Source organism: Trachypithecus francoisi, unplaced genomic scaffold (assembly GCF_009764315.1).
Source record: "Trachypithecus francoisi isolate TF-2019V2 unplaced genomic scaffold, Tfra_2.0 Lachesis_group0, whole genome shotgun sequence".
NCBI classification, from domain to species: Eukaryota; Metazoa; Chordata; class Mammalia; order Primates; family Cercopithecidae; genus Trachypithecus; species Trachypithecus francoisi.
In genome coordinates, this window is record NW_022681453.1 from 101,619,888 (window position 1) to 101,636,463 (window position 16,576).

Genomic DNA, 16,576 nt, shown 5'->3' on the forward strand with positions numbered 1-16,576 from the left:
CTTTTCCTTCTTCCTTCTCTTTCTTTCTTCCTTCCTTCCTTCCTTCCTTCCTTCCTTCCTTCTTTCTTTCCTTCCTTCCTTCCTTTCTTTCTTTCTTTCTTTCTTTCTTTCTTCTTCTTTTTTTTTAAGATGGACTCTCACTGTCTCACCCACGCTGGAGTGCGGTGACAAAATCTCAGCTCACTGCACCCTCTGCCTCCCACATTCGAGCAATTCTCCTGTCTCAGCCTCCTGAGTAGCTAGGGCTGCAGGCAAGTGCCACCACACCTGGTTAATGTTGTATTAGTTTTTAGTAGAGGAGGGATTTCACAGTGTTGTCCAGGCTGGTCTTGAACTTCTGACCTCAGGTGATCCATCTGCCTTGGCCTCCCAAAATGCTGGTATTACATATGTGAGCCACTGTGCCCAGTCTGTAAGTAATATTCTTTCCATCCCTTCCCTTTCAGCTATGCATATCTTTAAAGGTGAGGTAAGTCTCTTGTAGGCAGCATCTAGTTGAGTCTTGTCGTTTTAAAAAATTCACTGCAGCCACTCTGTCTTTTTATCAGATAATTTAATTCATTTACAAGTAATTATTGATAGATAAGTACTTACTAAATGGCTTTGTAATTTGTTTTCTGGTTGCTTTGAGTATATTTTGCCTCTTCTTTTGTTTCTCTTCCTTTATAATTTGATTGTTTTCTATAGTGGTATGCTTTGAACCCTTCTTGTTTATGTTTTCTAAGTCTACTATAGATTTTTCATTTGTTACTATTATGAAGCTACATAAAATCTCTTATACTTGTAAGAGGCTCTTTTAAGATTATAGCGAACTAACTGAAATGCACTGTGGTGGTCATCTTCCTTTCTGGGAGGGACCTTGGAATAAACTTTGAGGATGAGATGAGTATAGTTTAAACTGTTGTGTGTGGCAGAACTAGTCACTCCTCTGCTAAAATGCACTGTGATGGTTATCTTTCTCCCTAGTTGGGGTGTTGTGGTAGGTTTTGAGGTCAGGCTGAGCCCTAACACCTACTCTTTGTAGAAGTGCATTGTGGTGAGCATCCCCTTCCTAGGGAAAGGATTTCAGATAGGGTCTGAGGCTGCACCTGAATGCTGGCTGTTCAATGACCAGCTTGGTTTTGTGGGCAGACTATGTTATTGCGTAGTACATCTGATCAGGTACCACCACTGGCAGGTACAGAGTTACCACCAAGATCTGTGCACAGTCACTGTGAACTCTGCCTTCTTGCTTTGTTTCTACCTGACCCCAGTGGTTCAGCTATGCCATTACCCTCTGTGTTCCCTGTGAGTTGAGACTGAAGTGAGCATATTGAGAAGTGTCTCAGAACTTCACTAAGGAAGTTTGATGTCTGCTGGTAATTATCTTTTCCCACTGCAGAAACCATGAGCCCTGGAGATTTCTCTCTGTGTGGTGCCATGCCAATTTTCAGGAGGGAAAGGGCAATGTAGTCAGTGAGATCATTTTTCTTACCCCCTCTTGTGGCATTTTGTTCAGTTCTGTGGTTCATGCAGTCATCTGAGTCCTATTCTCAAGTTGCAGAGTTTTCACAAAGATATTCTTGTCTGTGGCTAGTTATTAGTTGAACTTTCTATGGATGGAAGTGAAACCTAGGAACTCTTATTCTGCCATCTTGCTGGCATTACTCATAAATATCTTTATTTATAAATAAATCTCTCTATATATAATACACTATATATTATATGTTAGGTGTATCTATATTTCTCTGATTCCATCTATCTATCTATCCTATTCTGTTTATCTGGAGAATTCTGTCGAATATTAGCTGTACAGCTTAGAAGTTAAGAATGCAGGATCTAAATTCTGAGATTATATGTGCCTCTTTCCAAACATATGGCCTTGAACGTTTAATTTGTTTTTCTACATGGTCCTTTAGTATTCTAGAAAATGAGGTCAACATTCGTACCTTCTTGTAGGGTTTTGTTGAGAATTATATGAAATTTTGTAAACAGATTATGTTGGTGCCTGCTCAGAAATCAATATATTTGACCAATTATTTTACATATATTATACAGGGTAATGTTTTTATACATTGGCCTTAGACAAACTTCACTGCCCTAAAATTATGTAATGAAATATTAGAGTAACTCATAATTTCTGACAATTTTAGTGTTTTATCATTATGTTTACCTATTTTCCTCTTTTATTATGTTGTGAGAATTAGAAGTCTGTAAACACAGTTGTTGCAATTAAGTTTGAGACTCTAATTCCTAATAATTAAATATTTACTTATGTCCTACATTTATGATCTGTGCTGGGAGTGGGAAATTTTGAATATACATATAGTAATTTTGGTTGAAAAGTAACATAAACATATTAGTGTACTCTTCTGGATAAAGAAATTCAGAACTGATTTATGTGCCTCACATGTTTCCACAGGGACAAAAGATCATAGGCTAGAAATTGACAGGGATCCACAGCACATAAGGTACTTTTCTCACAGGCATGTTCATGACAAGGAGATCCTAGATAAAGCTGTTAAGTAAAGGGTTAGGATAAGTGATTTATACATTTGATGAGAAACAGAAAGAATGCAGAAACTTTTCAATAGAGACAGAGTATTTCCCACATACAAATCTACTGAAACGGCAAAATAGCTTAAGGCTGTTTTATCACCAAAGCTATTTGTTTCGTCAGGATTTATTTGAACTGCAGAAGATATATAACTCCAACGTTCATTAGAGAGTTTGGACTCAAAGGAAAGGAGAAAAAGTAAGATTGTGTCAAGGTTACAGATAACACAGAGTATATTTATAAAGCATATTTAATATATTATATGCATCCTAACTTGGAGAAACTATTGGCTAGAGCATGTACAGAATATTAATTATACCTTTTTAAAGTAACAATCATGTAATTAATTTAAATATATTTGAACATATTATGTCATTGTGAAATATTTTGAGAATATTTATTTATATATAAAAAGTTATAATTTGTAAATGATTATTTAATAAATATACTAAACAAAATGTTATCCACAGGTGGCAAAATACAGATTAATGGAATGACAGAATTTAAAAAATTTAAAGGGATATTAATGCTCATGGGTCCAATCTCATCCAGGTTCTCTCTGCATCAGCACTACATGGGAACTTGAAAACCATGCAGATTTGTGGGCCTTCCCAGACTCAGTGAATCAGAAACTCTTAGAGTGGTACCCAGAAATTAGCATCTTCTCCAGTCGTCTGGGTAATATTTTTACATGCTAAGCTTTGAAAACCACTAATCTACAACTACTATGCTTGACTTAAGGTTGCTGGAAAACGAAACAAAACCAGTGGAAACGTAAGACGACATTCCAGTTTGAATTTCTGGACAATAACAGATCAATTTTTAATAGAAGCATTAGAAGCATGTCCTGCATAGTGCATGGGACATACTTATAGTAAAACCCCTTAGTTTTTTTTTTTTTTTTTATCTGAAATTCAAATTTAACTAGTGTCTTATGTTTCATCTGGCAACCTTAACTTGAATAGGAAAAACTAGAGATGGCTTAGTCAACCTAACTTTTTCATTTTAAACAAGGGAATATTCAGATTTAAAAAGACACAATAACTGGTCATGTTCCATCGTTGGTTTATTGCAAGAATTCTTCTATGTGGCCCAAAATGTTGAATTCTAGCTCAGTAGTCTTTCCACTACTTCTTGACATATTCTAAAATAAATGAAAGTTTGCATTAGTCATCTTGTGTTACTATGACAAAATACTACAGGCAGGGTTGTTTAAACAACAAAAATTCACTTTCTTACAGTTCTGGAGGCTGAAGTTCAAGAACAGGTTTCCAGCATAGTCAGTTTGGGTGAGAGCTCTCTAACTGACTTGCGTATGGTTGCCTTCTTGATATGGTCTCGTATCTGTGAAGAGACTGAGCCAGTCATCTTGTGTCTCTTATAAAGATAATAATCCCATCATGACAGTCCAACTTTCATGACTTTATCTAAACCTAATACTTCCCAAAGGCCCATCTCCAAGTGCCGTTATATTAGAGGTTAGCAGTTTATTTTTTTAATTTTAATTTTTATTTATTTATTTTTTTTTTTTGAGACGGAGTCTCGCTCTGTTGCCCAGGCTGGAGTGCAGTGGCCGGATCTCAGCTCACTGCAAGCTCCGCCTCCCGGGTTTACGCCATTCTCCTGCCTCAGCCTCCTGAGTAGCTGGTACTACAGGCGCCCGCCACCTCGCCCGGCTAGTTTTGTGTGTGTGTGTGTGTGTATTTTAGTAGAGACGGGGTTTCACCATGTTAGCCAGGATGGTATCGATCTCCTGACCTCGTGATCGGGCGCCCGTCTCGGCCTGCCAAAGTGCTGGGATTACAGGCTTGAGCCACCGCGCCCGGCCAAGGTTACCAGTTTAATACATGAATTGTGAGGGGATACAATTCAGTCTACAGCAAGGGTTATGTTTATATCTTATACAAGACAAAAAAAGCAACATTGCCTTGAAATGATATGTTGGGAAAAAATGTAAAGGAAATAAATGCTAGAGTACTGAATAAAACACAATATGTCTCAGAAAAATTCTGGACTATTTTTTACTTGAACTACATACTTTCATAAAGTTCTGAGCTCTGCAAAATTTATTAAAGCCACATTTTCCAGAGTCTATACTGAGTCTGATTCTATTGGTTAGATCAAGATGTTTGTCAATTAGCAAGTATTCATTTTTTTAAATTAATAGACTTTTTGGAACAGTTTTAAATTCACAGAAAGTACAGAATTTCCATATCCATTCTTACTGCTTTTCTCAGTTGTCCTTATTATTAAATATTTTCTTAATGTATTACATTTGCTGCAACTGATGAGTTAATATTGATAAATTATTATTACTTACAGTCCATAATTTACATAAATTAAGGTTCACTCTGCATTGCATTTTATATGGGTTTTGGCAAATATATAGCACCATGTGTCTACCATTATTGTGTCATTCAGAATAATTTCACTGCCCTAAAATCCTTTGTACTCAAGGATTCACTTCCAAAACAGATGTGTCCATTGGAGAGACTTCAGATACCTAATAGAAAGTATTTGAACAATGGAAGAAAAACAGTCTTAATTCTTATTCCTTCAGAAGCTTTTTTTTTTTTCATTGAATATGTATTACTGAATTATTTCCCTTATTTCAGTTGAGTCAAGGGTATATGTTACACGGAACATAGAGAGTAATTTTTTTTTATTTCTCAAAATTCACTCTAAACATTACGAAATAGAATTAAATGAAAGATAGAAAATAAGAATAATTAGAAAGGATCCAAAAAAAATAAGATTCTTGTTCTGTGAGTCTCTTAGTAGCTCTAAGTGACATAGAGGATAAATTTATGTGACCTTTCTAATAGCAAAGCAATCTATTTTATTTGCTGTATTCAAGCACTAGCATCTGGTTGGTTACATTTCAGCTGAATTTCATGTTGTTAATAGTCTGTTCTAAACAGCTACTTCAAAGATTTCTTTCTGCAGCCTTGTTTGATATTGGTATTTGTTCTTAGTCCTTTGTGGGGTGCGTTAATTGGATCATTTTACATTAATTGAAACTGTTTGACAAACAGTGACTTTGGCAATTTGGAATGGAATTTCTATTTCTTTCTTGCATGCAGGCTTAGTCTGGATCAGGGTAAGGGCAAAAAACCTTATAGATATGCATTTCCTTCTTACTATTCCTCAATATTTTGTCCTCATATTTAACTGTGTACAGTCCACAGACCTTTCTAGAGAGTAGAAAATTTTAGTTATAAAACTTTTTTTTTCATTTTTTGTACGTTTTTACTTCTGCTGGCTAGAAAACTACATATATTTAGGATACTATATATGTTTTCCTCTTAGTTTTTATTGGTTATTTACATTTTAACAGACAAAGTTGACATTTCTTTGGCTTAATAAAAACATTGTTAAAAATAAGTTGTCTCATTAGAAATTCATAATTTTTCAGATAGAAAATTCTAACAAATGTTTTCCTAGGAAAACTTATATGAATGAGAAGCATTATAGTTAGGCTATAATATGATGTTAGATGATTCATAGACATTAACTAAGGAAGGAGTGCATCAGAAGAGAATATTGAATATTATAAAATTTAAGATTTAAAAAATAGATTTTCTTTTGTCTGAATACATTGTGAAATTTCAGAATAAATGATATTTTATAGGAATGGAGATTTTAGTATTATTTTAATTACACTCTCTTAAATCACATTAGTTTTCACTCACTATTGTAAAGTGAGCACTGTATCAATTTTAGTTGGCAAATGAGAATAACCTTGGACAAAATTAAAAGTAAGGAGATATTTATATGGATTCGTTGTATGTGACATTCCCTTTCAATTTTAGACCTATACTCATGTTTAATATCCCTTTTGCTTATCACAGGCACTCTCATTTATTCTGTCTGACTTTTATTTATTTTTTAATTTTTAATTTAAATTCTAAGGTATAGGTTTTTTACATAGGTAAATGTGTGCAATGATGATTTGCTACACCTATAATCCCATCACCTAGATATTAAGCCCAGGATGCATTATCTATTTTTTCGAATGCTCTTCTTCCCTCCACCCCACCCTACATGGGCCCTAGGGTGTTTTGTTTTCTTCCCTCTGTCTATATGTTCCCATTTTTCAGCTCTCACCTGTAAGTGAAAACATGTGGATAATGCTGAGGATAATGGCTTCGAGCTCCATGCATATCCCTGAAACGGAAATGATCTCGTTCCTTTTTATGGCTGCATGGTATTCCATGGTGGTTATGCACCCACCACATTTTCTTTATCCAGTCTATCATTGATGGACATTTGGGTTGATTCCCTGTCTTTGCTCTTGTGAATAGTGTTCTAATGAACATATGCATGCACATATCTTTGTGATAGAATGATTTGTATTTATTTGGGTATATGCCTAGTAACGGGATTGCTGGGCCAAATGATATTTCTGGTTCTATATCTTTGAGAGATCACTACAGTGCCTTCACAATGGTTGAACTGATTTCCACTCCCACCAACAGTGAAAAAGTGTTCCTATTTATCCACAACCTTGCCAACATCTGTTGTTTCTTGCCTTTTTAATAGTAGTCATTCTGACTGGTATAAGATGGTGATATCTTATTGTGGTTTTGATTTGCATTTCTCTAATGATTAGCGATGTTGAGCTTTTTTTCATATGTGTATTGGCTGCATGAATGTCTTCTTTAGGAAGTATTTGTTCATGTCCTTTGCCCACTTTTTAATGGGGTTGATTTTTTTTTTCTTGTAAATTTGTTTAAGTTCCTTGCAGATTCTGGATATTAGACCTTTGTCAGATGGGTAGATTGCAAAATTTCTCTCCCACTCTGTGGGTTGCCTATTTGCGCTGATGATAGTTTCTGCTGTGCAGAAGCTCTTTTGTTTAATTAGATTCTATTTGTCCATTTTTGCCTTTGCTGCAATTGCTTTTGCTGATTTCATCATGAAATCTTTGCCCCTGCCTATGTCCTGAACGGTGTTGCCTAGATTTTCTTCTAGGGTTTTATAGCTTTGGATTTTACAATATATCTCTAATTTATCTTGAATTAATTTTTGTATAAGGTGTAAGGAAGGGGTCCAGTTTTGGTTTTCTGAATAGGGCTAGCCAGTTCTCTCAGAGTCGTTTATTAAACAGGGAATCCTTTCCCCATTGCTTGTTTTTGTAAGGTTTGTTGAAGATCAGATGGTTGTAGAAATGCAGTCTTATTTCTGAGTCCGCTATTCTGTTCTATGGCTCTATTCGGTTTTTGTAACAGTACCATGCTGATTTGGATACCATAGCATTGTAGTGTTTGAAGTCTAGTAGGGTGATGCCTCCAGTTTTGTTCTTTTTCCTTAGGATTGTCTTGGCTATACAAGCTCTTTTTTGGTTCCATATGAATTTTTAAATAGTTTCTTCCAATTTTGTGAAGAATGTCAATGGTAGTTGAATAGGAATATCATTAAATCTGCAAGTTACATTGAACACTATGGCCATTTTCACAATGTTGATTCTTCCTGTCTTTGACCATGGAATGTTTTTCTATTTGTTTGTGTCCTTTCTGATTTTCTTGAGCATTCGTTTGTAGTTCTCCTTGAAGAGGTGCTTCACTTCCCTTGTTAGATGAATTCCTAGGTGTTTTATTCTCTTTGTAGCAATTGTGAATGGGAGTGTATTCATGATTTGGCTCTCTGCTTGACTATTGTTGGTGTATAGGAATGCTTGTGATTTTTGCACATTTATTTTGGATATTGAGACTTTGCTGAAGTTGCTTATCAGCTTAAGAAGCTTAGGAGCTGAGTCCATGGGGTTTTCTAGATATAAGATCATGTCATCTGCAAATAAAGACAATTTTATTTCCTCTCTTTCTATTTGAGTACTCTTTATTTCTTTCTCTTGCCAGATATTCCAATACTATGCTGAATAGGAATAGTGAAAGAGGGCATCCTTTTCTAGTGCTGGTCTTCAAGGGGAATGCTTCCATCTTTTGCCTATTCAGTATGATATTGGCCATGAGTTTGTCATAAATGGCTCTCATTATTTTAAGGTATATTCCTTCAATACCTAGTTTATTAAGAGTTTTTGAAATAAAGGGTCACTGAACTTTATCAAAATACTTTTCTGTGTCTGTTGGGATAATCATGTGTTTTTGTCTTTAGATCTGTGTATGTGATGAATTACATTTATTGATTTGTGTATGTTGAACCAGCCTTGCATCACAGGGACGAAGCCATCTTGATCATGGTGGAAAAGCTTTTTGATGTGCTGTTGTATTTTGGTTGCCAGGATTTTATTTTGCATCTGAATAATTTTTATTAATGTAGATTGCTTATAGTACACAGGCATTTACTCAGATAACCTATCGGTTTGGTTAATATGGATGAGGTAGTTTTCTTCTCTGAGAGCACAGAAATTGTCTATTTCTATTCTATTAAGTATGAGAGTCCAATCCAAAAACTTGACCATTATGGTATTACTCTCTTCAATTTTCACTCTTACTTCTTTTTATTTTTATTTTATGTAAGTCTAGGATATCTTTGCATTTCAAATGTATTTTCTTTCATTTAAAGATGAGTCATTTTTAGAACAGAAGGAATTAGTCTGTTCTTTTCTCTAAAACAGCATTTCTGAAGTGTATTTAATAGAACAGTAATCCCAAGGTAAAATATACTATGGAAACACTGCATGTTTTTTTTTCCTTATGCACTGCTAACATAGTGAACATTTTAATAAAAATGTAAACATGTAAAAATATATGTAAAAAATGTAAAAATACATGACTAGTACATAATCAATAAATGAACCCATTACTTTCCAATATTCCTTCCTCTCCTATCAGTTTTTTTCTTTTGCAATTTACGTTTATAGATTTAGAGAATACAAGTACAGTTTTGATACACGGATATATTGCAAAGTGGTATAGTCTGACCAAGTGTAACAATTACCCAAATAGTGTACATTGTATCGATTAAGTAATTTCTCATCCCTCACCCCACTCCTACCCTGTCACTCTGCTGAGTCTCCAGTGTCCATTATTTCACACTCTGTGTCCATGTACCTGCATTTTTTAGATTCCACGTGTGAGTATTTGACTTTCTATTTCTGAGTTATTTCACTTAAGATAATGGCTTTCAGTGCATCCAAGTTGCTGAAAAAGACATGCTATTTTTATGACTGAGTAGTATTCCGTGGTATATACCACATATTCTTTTTCCAATCATTTGTTGATGGACACATGTTGATTTCATGTATTTCCTACTGTGAATAGGACTGATAAACATTAGTGCAGGTATCCTTTTGATATAATGATTTTTTTTCCTTTGCACTTCCTTTTAAAGAAAACTATTAACATTATGCAACATCTGTTGGAACATGTGGCTGTAAATATTGCCAGAGTGGACTGGACAAGACATAGGCATTGCTTTCCACCCTGATGTTTATGTTCTATAAGTCATGAAACTACTTGGCTAAATTAAAACGTTCCTTTATCCTTTCTAGCATCCTCCAGAAAAAACAAAATATGTCTATGTGCATTGTAGTTGTACCAAGAGATGAGCTCAGAGTCTTTAGAATGATCACTCCCCACTCCCTGAAATTTACATAAATGCTAATATATTGTGTTTAATAACAATAAAAGCACTTTTCCTAAAGCCTTTAATTTTGAAAAAGAAATACGATATGAAATAAAACACACTAAAAACAGAAAAGCAAAATTACTCATTTAAAAATATTGACGCAAAGATTTATACTAGAAGATAAGAAAGATAAAAACACCTGATTACCAGAAAAAAGTGTGAACTTCTAGCAAGTATGCCACTCAAAATAGTAAATAAAAGCTAGAGGTCTGGCAGAAGAAATATTGAGTCAAAAATCTAATAATATAACATGATAGATTTATGTCCATCAGACAGCTACTTGGCATCTCCAAATTTCAACTGAAAAATAGCGATACAGATAAAAATCAATTCATTAATTTGTATTTTAGGTTAGATCATCAATGTAAAACTTTAGCACAGGGGCCAGCACATGGTAAACACACATACAAGTAGTTACCATCTTAAAAATGTATTTTGGCAACATGTCAACAACATAAATATTCTGTACCTCAAATAGAGGACAAGTGTTTGAGACTCTCCCTGGAAAGAAGGCAGAGAAATTGGAAGAGGCAAATAATCCTCTTAAATTCTTGAAAGGATTTCTTATACATTTGCTGTTTGCTATCGGAGGCTTGAGTAAATTGGTATGCGAGGTAATAATTTACTAATAAAAATGATTGTGCCACATCTTACATTAAAGATAATTCCTAAGAACATGAGAAATATTATAGGTACATACGCAGCATCTTTTCAGAAGTACGGCAACTTAAACCTAGTGTGGTTTCTGAGGCATTTATTAAAATCAGAAAGTTATAAAGGGAATTACAAAAAAGTTAGCTAGTTATTTCATTTTCCTACTCTACCTAAAAGATATGAGGGTCAGTTTGGGCCTAAAGCAGTTTGTAATTCCCGACGTTAAAATAGAAATAAGAAGTTATGGGTTCACATAATTAATGTGTTATCTCTACTCAAAAGAATATGAAGAGGCTTGAGACACATCCATCTGAACTGGAAAACATGAGGTACTGCAAAATAGAATGAAAAATAAAAAGAAGAAAATATAATCACAAAGATACTATTAGCAAAATTTATAATTGTAAAAATTGTGAAATGACAGATAAGAAAGTGAGAAAAATGTGAAATATAATCATTATAAACGTGTTGCAGTATTTCCATTTCTAAGCCCTTTAAAGCCAGGGTAATATAGCCAAAGAGAATAAAAACCACCTATTGATCAGTGAGGTGTGTGAGAAAGATCAAGGATTATAGTAAATGATTAGGCCGTCCTTGGGATGAAATACTGAAGGATAAGTTAGATTCAAGTTCTGGTGGATTAAAAAATCAAGGCACTGACTTTAGAAAGAAAGGAATAAAAAAACACTACCCTTCTGAATGGGGCAAATATGATGGCTTATAGTTTTAATCCTTCCCACGGATAGGGACTTTTTAAAATTAACTTATTCTTGACTCTGCCATATTCAACATTTTACCATTAGAAACATATGAAGCACATTTACACATTTTAAAATTATTTTATGTAATAAGGGAAAAATACTTACTTGCATCAGTACTAATCATTATTAATCAGGAATAATGGTCAAAATATAACAAATTATACTTCACAAAGAGAAATCAAGTTTTTACTACTTGGAGAGTGAGACAAGCCAGTCGCACAATTACATCAGCTATTTGGAAAGAATGCATCAAACTTTAATCAATCAAATATTTTATAATATGTGAAACATAACCACTAAATAAGCTACTTTTATCTAAATTAGCAGTTATATCAAGAGTGGGAGAATTCTGCCTTCTTAAGATGTTCTAAACCTGATTTCAGAAATTAAGTTTCGGCAGTTCATCTTTGAATCGAATGTAAGAAATTCAGGTACATTTAACCAGAAACAAAGGTGGTTATGCCATTTAAATTTTTACTGTATTAATAAAAATGTACCAAAAATAAGATTTGGGGAAAAAAAAATTACATCAATATTCAAATATTGAAAGATGGCAAACAAAATCATTACACTTGTTTTCTTTACTAACAAGTATAAGATACAGAAACAGTAAATGGAAGATACGAAAACAAATTTCAACTCAACATCAAAAATACATATCTAACACAATTGTACATATAAGCAATTTGTTTACTCAGAGATACTTTCAAATGTAGGGTGGAAAACCATTCTGCAGTTAAACAGAGAAGACAGAAGGCTTGTGGGATCAGATAATCATTATTTTCTCTTCTAGTCTTAAATTTCTGTGATTCTGTGCTAACCTAATAAAGTAAACCAGAGGTTCTTGAGAGACGTATTTTAGAATGTTAATGAAAAAGCTAAATTATGGGAAAAGACGACATAAAATGACTTTCCTAAAAACAGTAGTCTGTGTGTGTGTGTAAGAGTATCGACAATGAATTAATACTATTTCTGAAAAAAAATCTTATTAAATTGACTTTTAACAGGTTTGAAAGAATATATGAAGAATAAAATTTTCATTAGACTATATGAATATTAATATCTCAGCAGGTATGGGGTTATTAAAATCACAATTAATTATATCCAAGCAGACATTGAATTTCCTTGGTGATCTTTTTTTTTTATTCCAAGAAGCTGATGATCTCAGGGTTCTGCCATTTTCAATGTTTTATGTGATCTGTTGTTCATCTAGAGTGTATGATTTAAAATAGTTCGTTAAGAAAAGCTATTTTCTCTGTAGCAGTATTGAAGACTTGCTTGTCCACTACATGTTACTGATGACCCAGCAAAACAGCCAATTGAACATTTTGGTTTTTCACTTTTCAAGCAAATATTTGACTTCATATTGGTAAAGTTTTAATCCCTTTAAATTACTTTTCTTATCTCTAAGATTGCTGTTACCTATATGCCTTTTGGAAAGTTTCTAAGTAATAACAAAAAATATCTCATATTGAACTCTTTGCGAACAAGGAAGCATATAGAAGATACCATTAATGCCTTTTTGTTACTAATCCTCATACTTCTGCGAAGAGTATATTCTTTATATGCAGGTGAAAGAGGATTATATAGCCAAGAAAGTGAGCCCGAGTGTTTCAATATAGATTATGAAACCATAGAAAGGGTTTCTTTTCTGATTAGGTTTACTATGTGCTGAGAGTTGTTTGTGTTAGAAGTAATCTCAAAACAGATTTCTGAATTCTTTTTTGGGACTTTTGTAAGTTAGTTCTCCTCATAAGCCTATGAAACCGTGAATGAATCAACACCATACCATAAGCTGACCCAGAACAATATTTGTACCATTATTGACCAAATGAGATACAAATAATATTGTCTCTATGTGATTATTTTAATTTATACATATATATATTATGAATATTGGCTAAAATGTTACAGGCATCCATATATCCTTTTTAGTGTAATTTTAATATAAATATTTGCAATTATCTTTTGAAGAAAATGTTTCAGTATGTATTTATATTTCTTTAGGTTTATTTAACACAAGTACGTACATAATAGTTCTAGAATTTTGAGTGCAGCATAAAACGTGGTATTTACCATCAAGGTGCTTTATTAAGAGAGAAATGTGAGCTCTGAAATTTTTAAAACAAAGAGTTGATTATGTTCACAGTTCCTGATCTGCACATACTTAAGCGTTCAGGTTAAACATCATGCATTAAGCAGTTATTTGATTTCTAAAGGTGTCAATTTTCTTTAAGTAAATTTACATAAAGAGAAATAATAATAGAATATTACTTTAACAAATAGTAAAAGCTATTTGGTAAACAAACTAAAAACTTTCAATTATTCTATTGTTTCATATAACATTAGTAAATAATACTGGGAGATATCTCACTCAAATTCAAAATCAGAAAATTATTTTAAGAGAATATAAGTGGTTCCCAAAATTCACATGGGTAATAAATACCAAACTCTGTATATTTTTTCAAATACTGCCTTTGTCTAAGTCTATTTTTTTTAATTGATTGTGGTTATACCACCTATACACAATCTTGGAACCAAACACATAGAGGAATCAGACAATTAAATGTTGGTAGATAACTGCAAATCATAACTACTAGTATAAATCAGCCAGTAGTCATGACTAATGGCAATGGTTCCTGCTGTATTTCTTCAAATAATGTTTTTCCTCTTCTACTTCTTAGTAAATTATTTTATCCGTTACTATTACTATTTTTTACATTTTGTGCTTCAAAAGTCTTCCTTGATTTCTTGAGCTCCATAGGAAAAAAAACTTGCCAGGTCTTGTTCATCATGCATGCACTGCATTCCCCTGATATGAGGTCCAACAATAAATATTACATAGAATATAAAGATATATATTTAGTTCAAAATATATATTTAGGCCAGGCACAGTGGCTCACGCCTGTAATCCCATCACTCTTGGGAGGTCGAGGTGGGCAGATCACAAGGTAAGGAGATCAAGACCATCCTGGCTAACACAGTGAAACCCCGTCTCTACTAAAAATACAAAAATTTACCGGGCCTGGCGGCGCCTGTGGTCCCAGCTCCTCGGGAGGCTGAGGCAGGAGAATGGCGGGAACCCGGGAGGCGGAGCTTGCAGTGAGCCAAGATGGCGCCACTCACTCCAGCCTGGGTGACAGAGCGAGACTCCGTCTCAAAAAATAAATAAATAAATAAATAAATAAATAAATAAAAAGAATTTTCTTCAACATTTTCAAAACAGATTATATCACATTATCAATATAAATCTGTACCTGTAAACGATGGATTATATTTTATGTTGCTAACTCTTACTATCTGAATTCTTTTGTAATACGGTTTTTAAAAGTTATATTAACAATATCTTCCTGTATATTTTACCATAATTCAGGATCTCTATTTAGAAAACCAAATTTTTTGCTTCAACACACCTGGCATGCCACTGTCAGACTAATTGTTAATTAACATATGTCAAGAGTATACACAGTATCATGATTTTCTTGGGATTATGTACACATTTCTTAACCAGTCTTTCAATGTCCGTTACAATCTGTTCTTCACAATATGCATTCCAACTGAAGAAAGAAGACCATCTTATACTGAATACCTACCCTTTCAAAGTATTATCTCAACAACTTTATTTGTTTAAATTAACTTAATATTCTCAATGCCACAATGAGGTACACTGAATAATCTTGCACTACATATTAGAAAATGAATTGAGGCTCTTTTTTACTCATCCTTCTCTCAATAGGGCCATGGCTTTTCTCTTTCTACCACTTTGCTTGTGGCCAGGATGCTTTATAATTCTTCTAAACATTCAAATCCTGTCTCTACTTCAAAGTTCAGCTTATATCCCATTGACTCTATAAGAAGTTAATAATTTTAAAAAGGAACAAATTTCTTATCTGAAATGTGTTGCCCTTAGAATCAAAACTGTATAAAATATAGGTAAGGTTATGGCATGGAAATTGTCTACTCTTTCATTATTAAATTCTCAAACCAAGCACATGCCTAGTATAACGAGGGTGGGTGCATATGTATTGGTGAATGAACTATAGTTTTATATCATTCCAGAGTTTTTATGTATTAATAATATTTTCAAAATATGTGCCATATTTTTAGTACTATCTACATATTGTAGAAGTGGATCTCTGGCAAATCCTACTAAACATATAGGGTTTCAAAACTTTTGTTTCTGTTTTTGTTTTGTTTTTATTTTCCTGGAAATGAACAATGCTTACTGGTCCAGAACTTGGAGGACCCCTTAAGGATAGACAGATACCATTCCTTTATCTGTTCCATAATAAAAAGTACCACCAGTTTATCGGGGAGAATTGTAATTTTATAACAGAATCTCTTAATTATTGAGTATGTGTACAATAAAAAGTATCTTGGAGATAAATATGCTTAGGTCTATGCACAAGTGCATATAAAGATTAGCTATTCCCTACAAATTTTTAATTCATGTTCATAAGAACTTGGGCTAAAAATTGTTGAAATACTCATTTTAAATAGACATATAAACAGGCTAGACCTAAATAAACATAGATATATATTTATATAATTCTCACAAACTTCCCCTGCCAAAATTCTGTACAAAATAGGCTTATTTTGGTTTAACTTAACTATACATTAAATTTATTCCTATTTTCCATCCTTTCAAGTGTTCTTACTAGTTTAATCTTTGTTATACAACTTAGAAATTTATGTTTATTTCGAAACACCAGGAGAGTCTACAATTTCTAGGAATAAGGATGTTAGGAAGCTCAGAGAATTTTATTGAATCAGTAGAGCAGAGTGGTGAAGACCATGAGTGTATTAGTCTGTTCTCGCACTGCTATAAAGAAACACCTGAAACTGGGTAATTTATAAAGAAAGTAAGTTTAATTAGCTCACAGTTCCACAGGCTGTGCAGGAAGCATGGCTGGGGAGGCCTCAGGAAAATTTCAATCATGGCAGAAAGGGAAACGGGCATATCTTACATGGCTGGAGCAGGAGGAAGAGAGGGAAGGGGGAGGTGTTATACAATTTCAAGCAATCAGGTCTCATG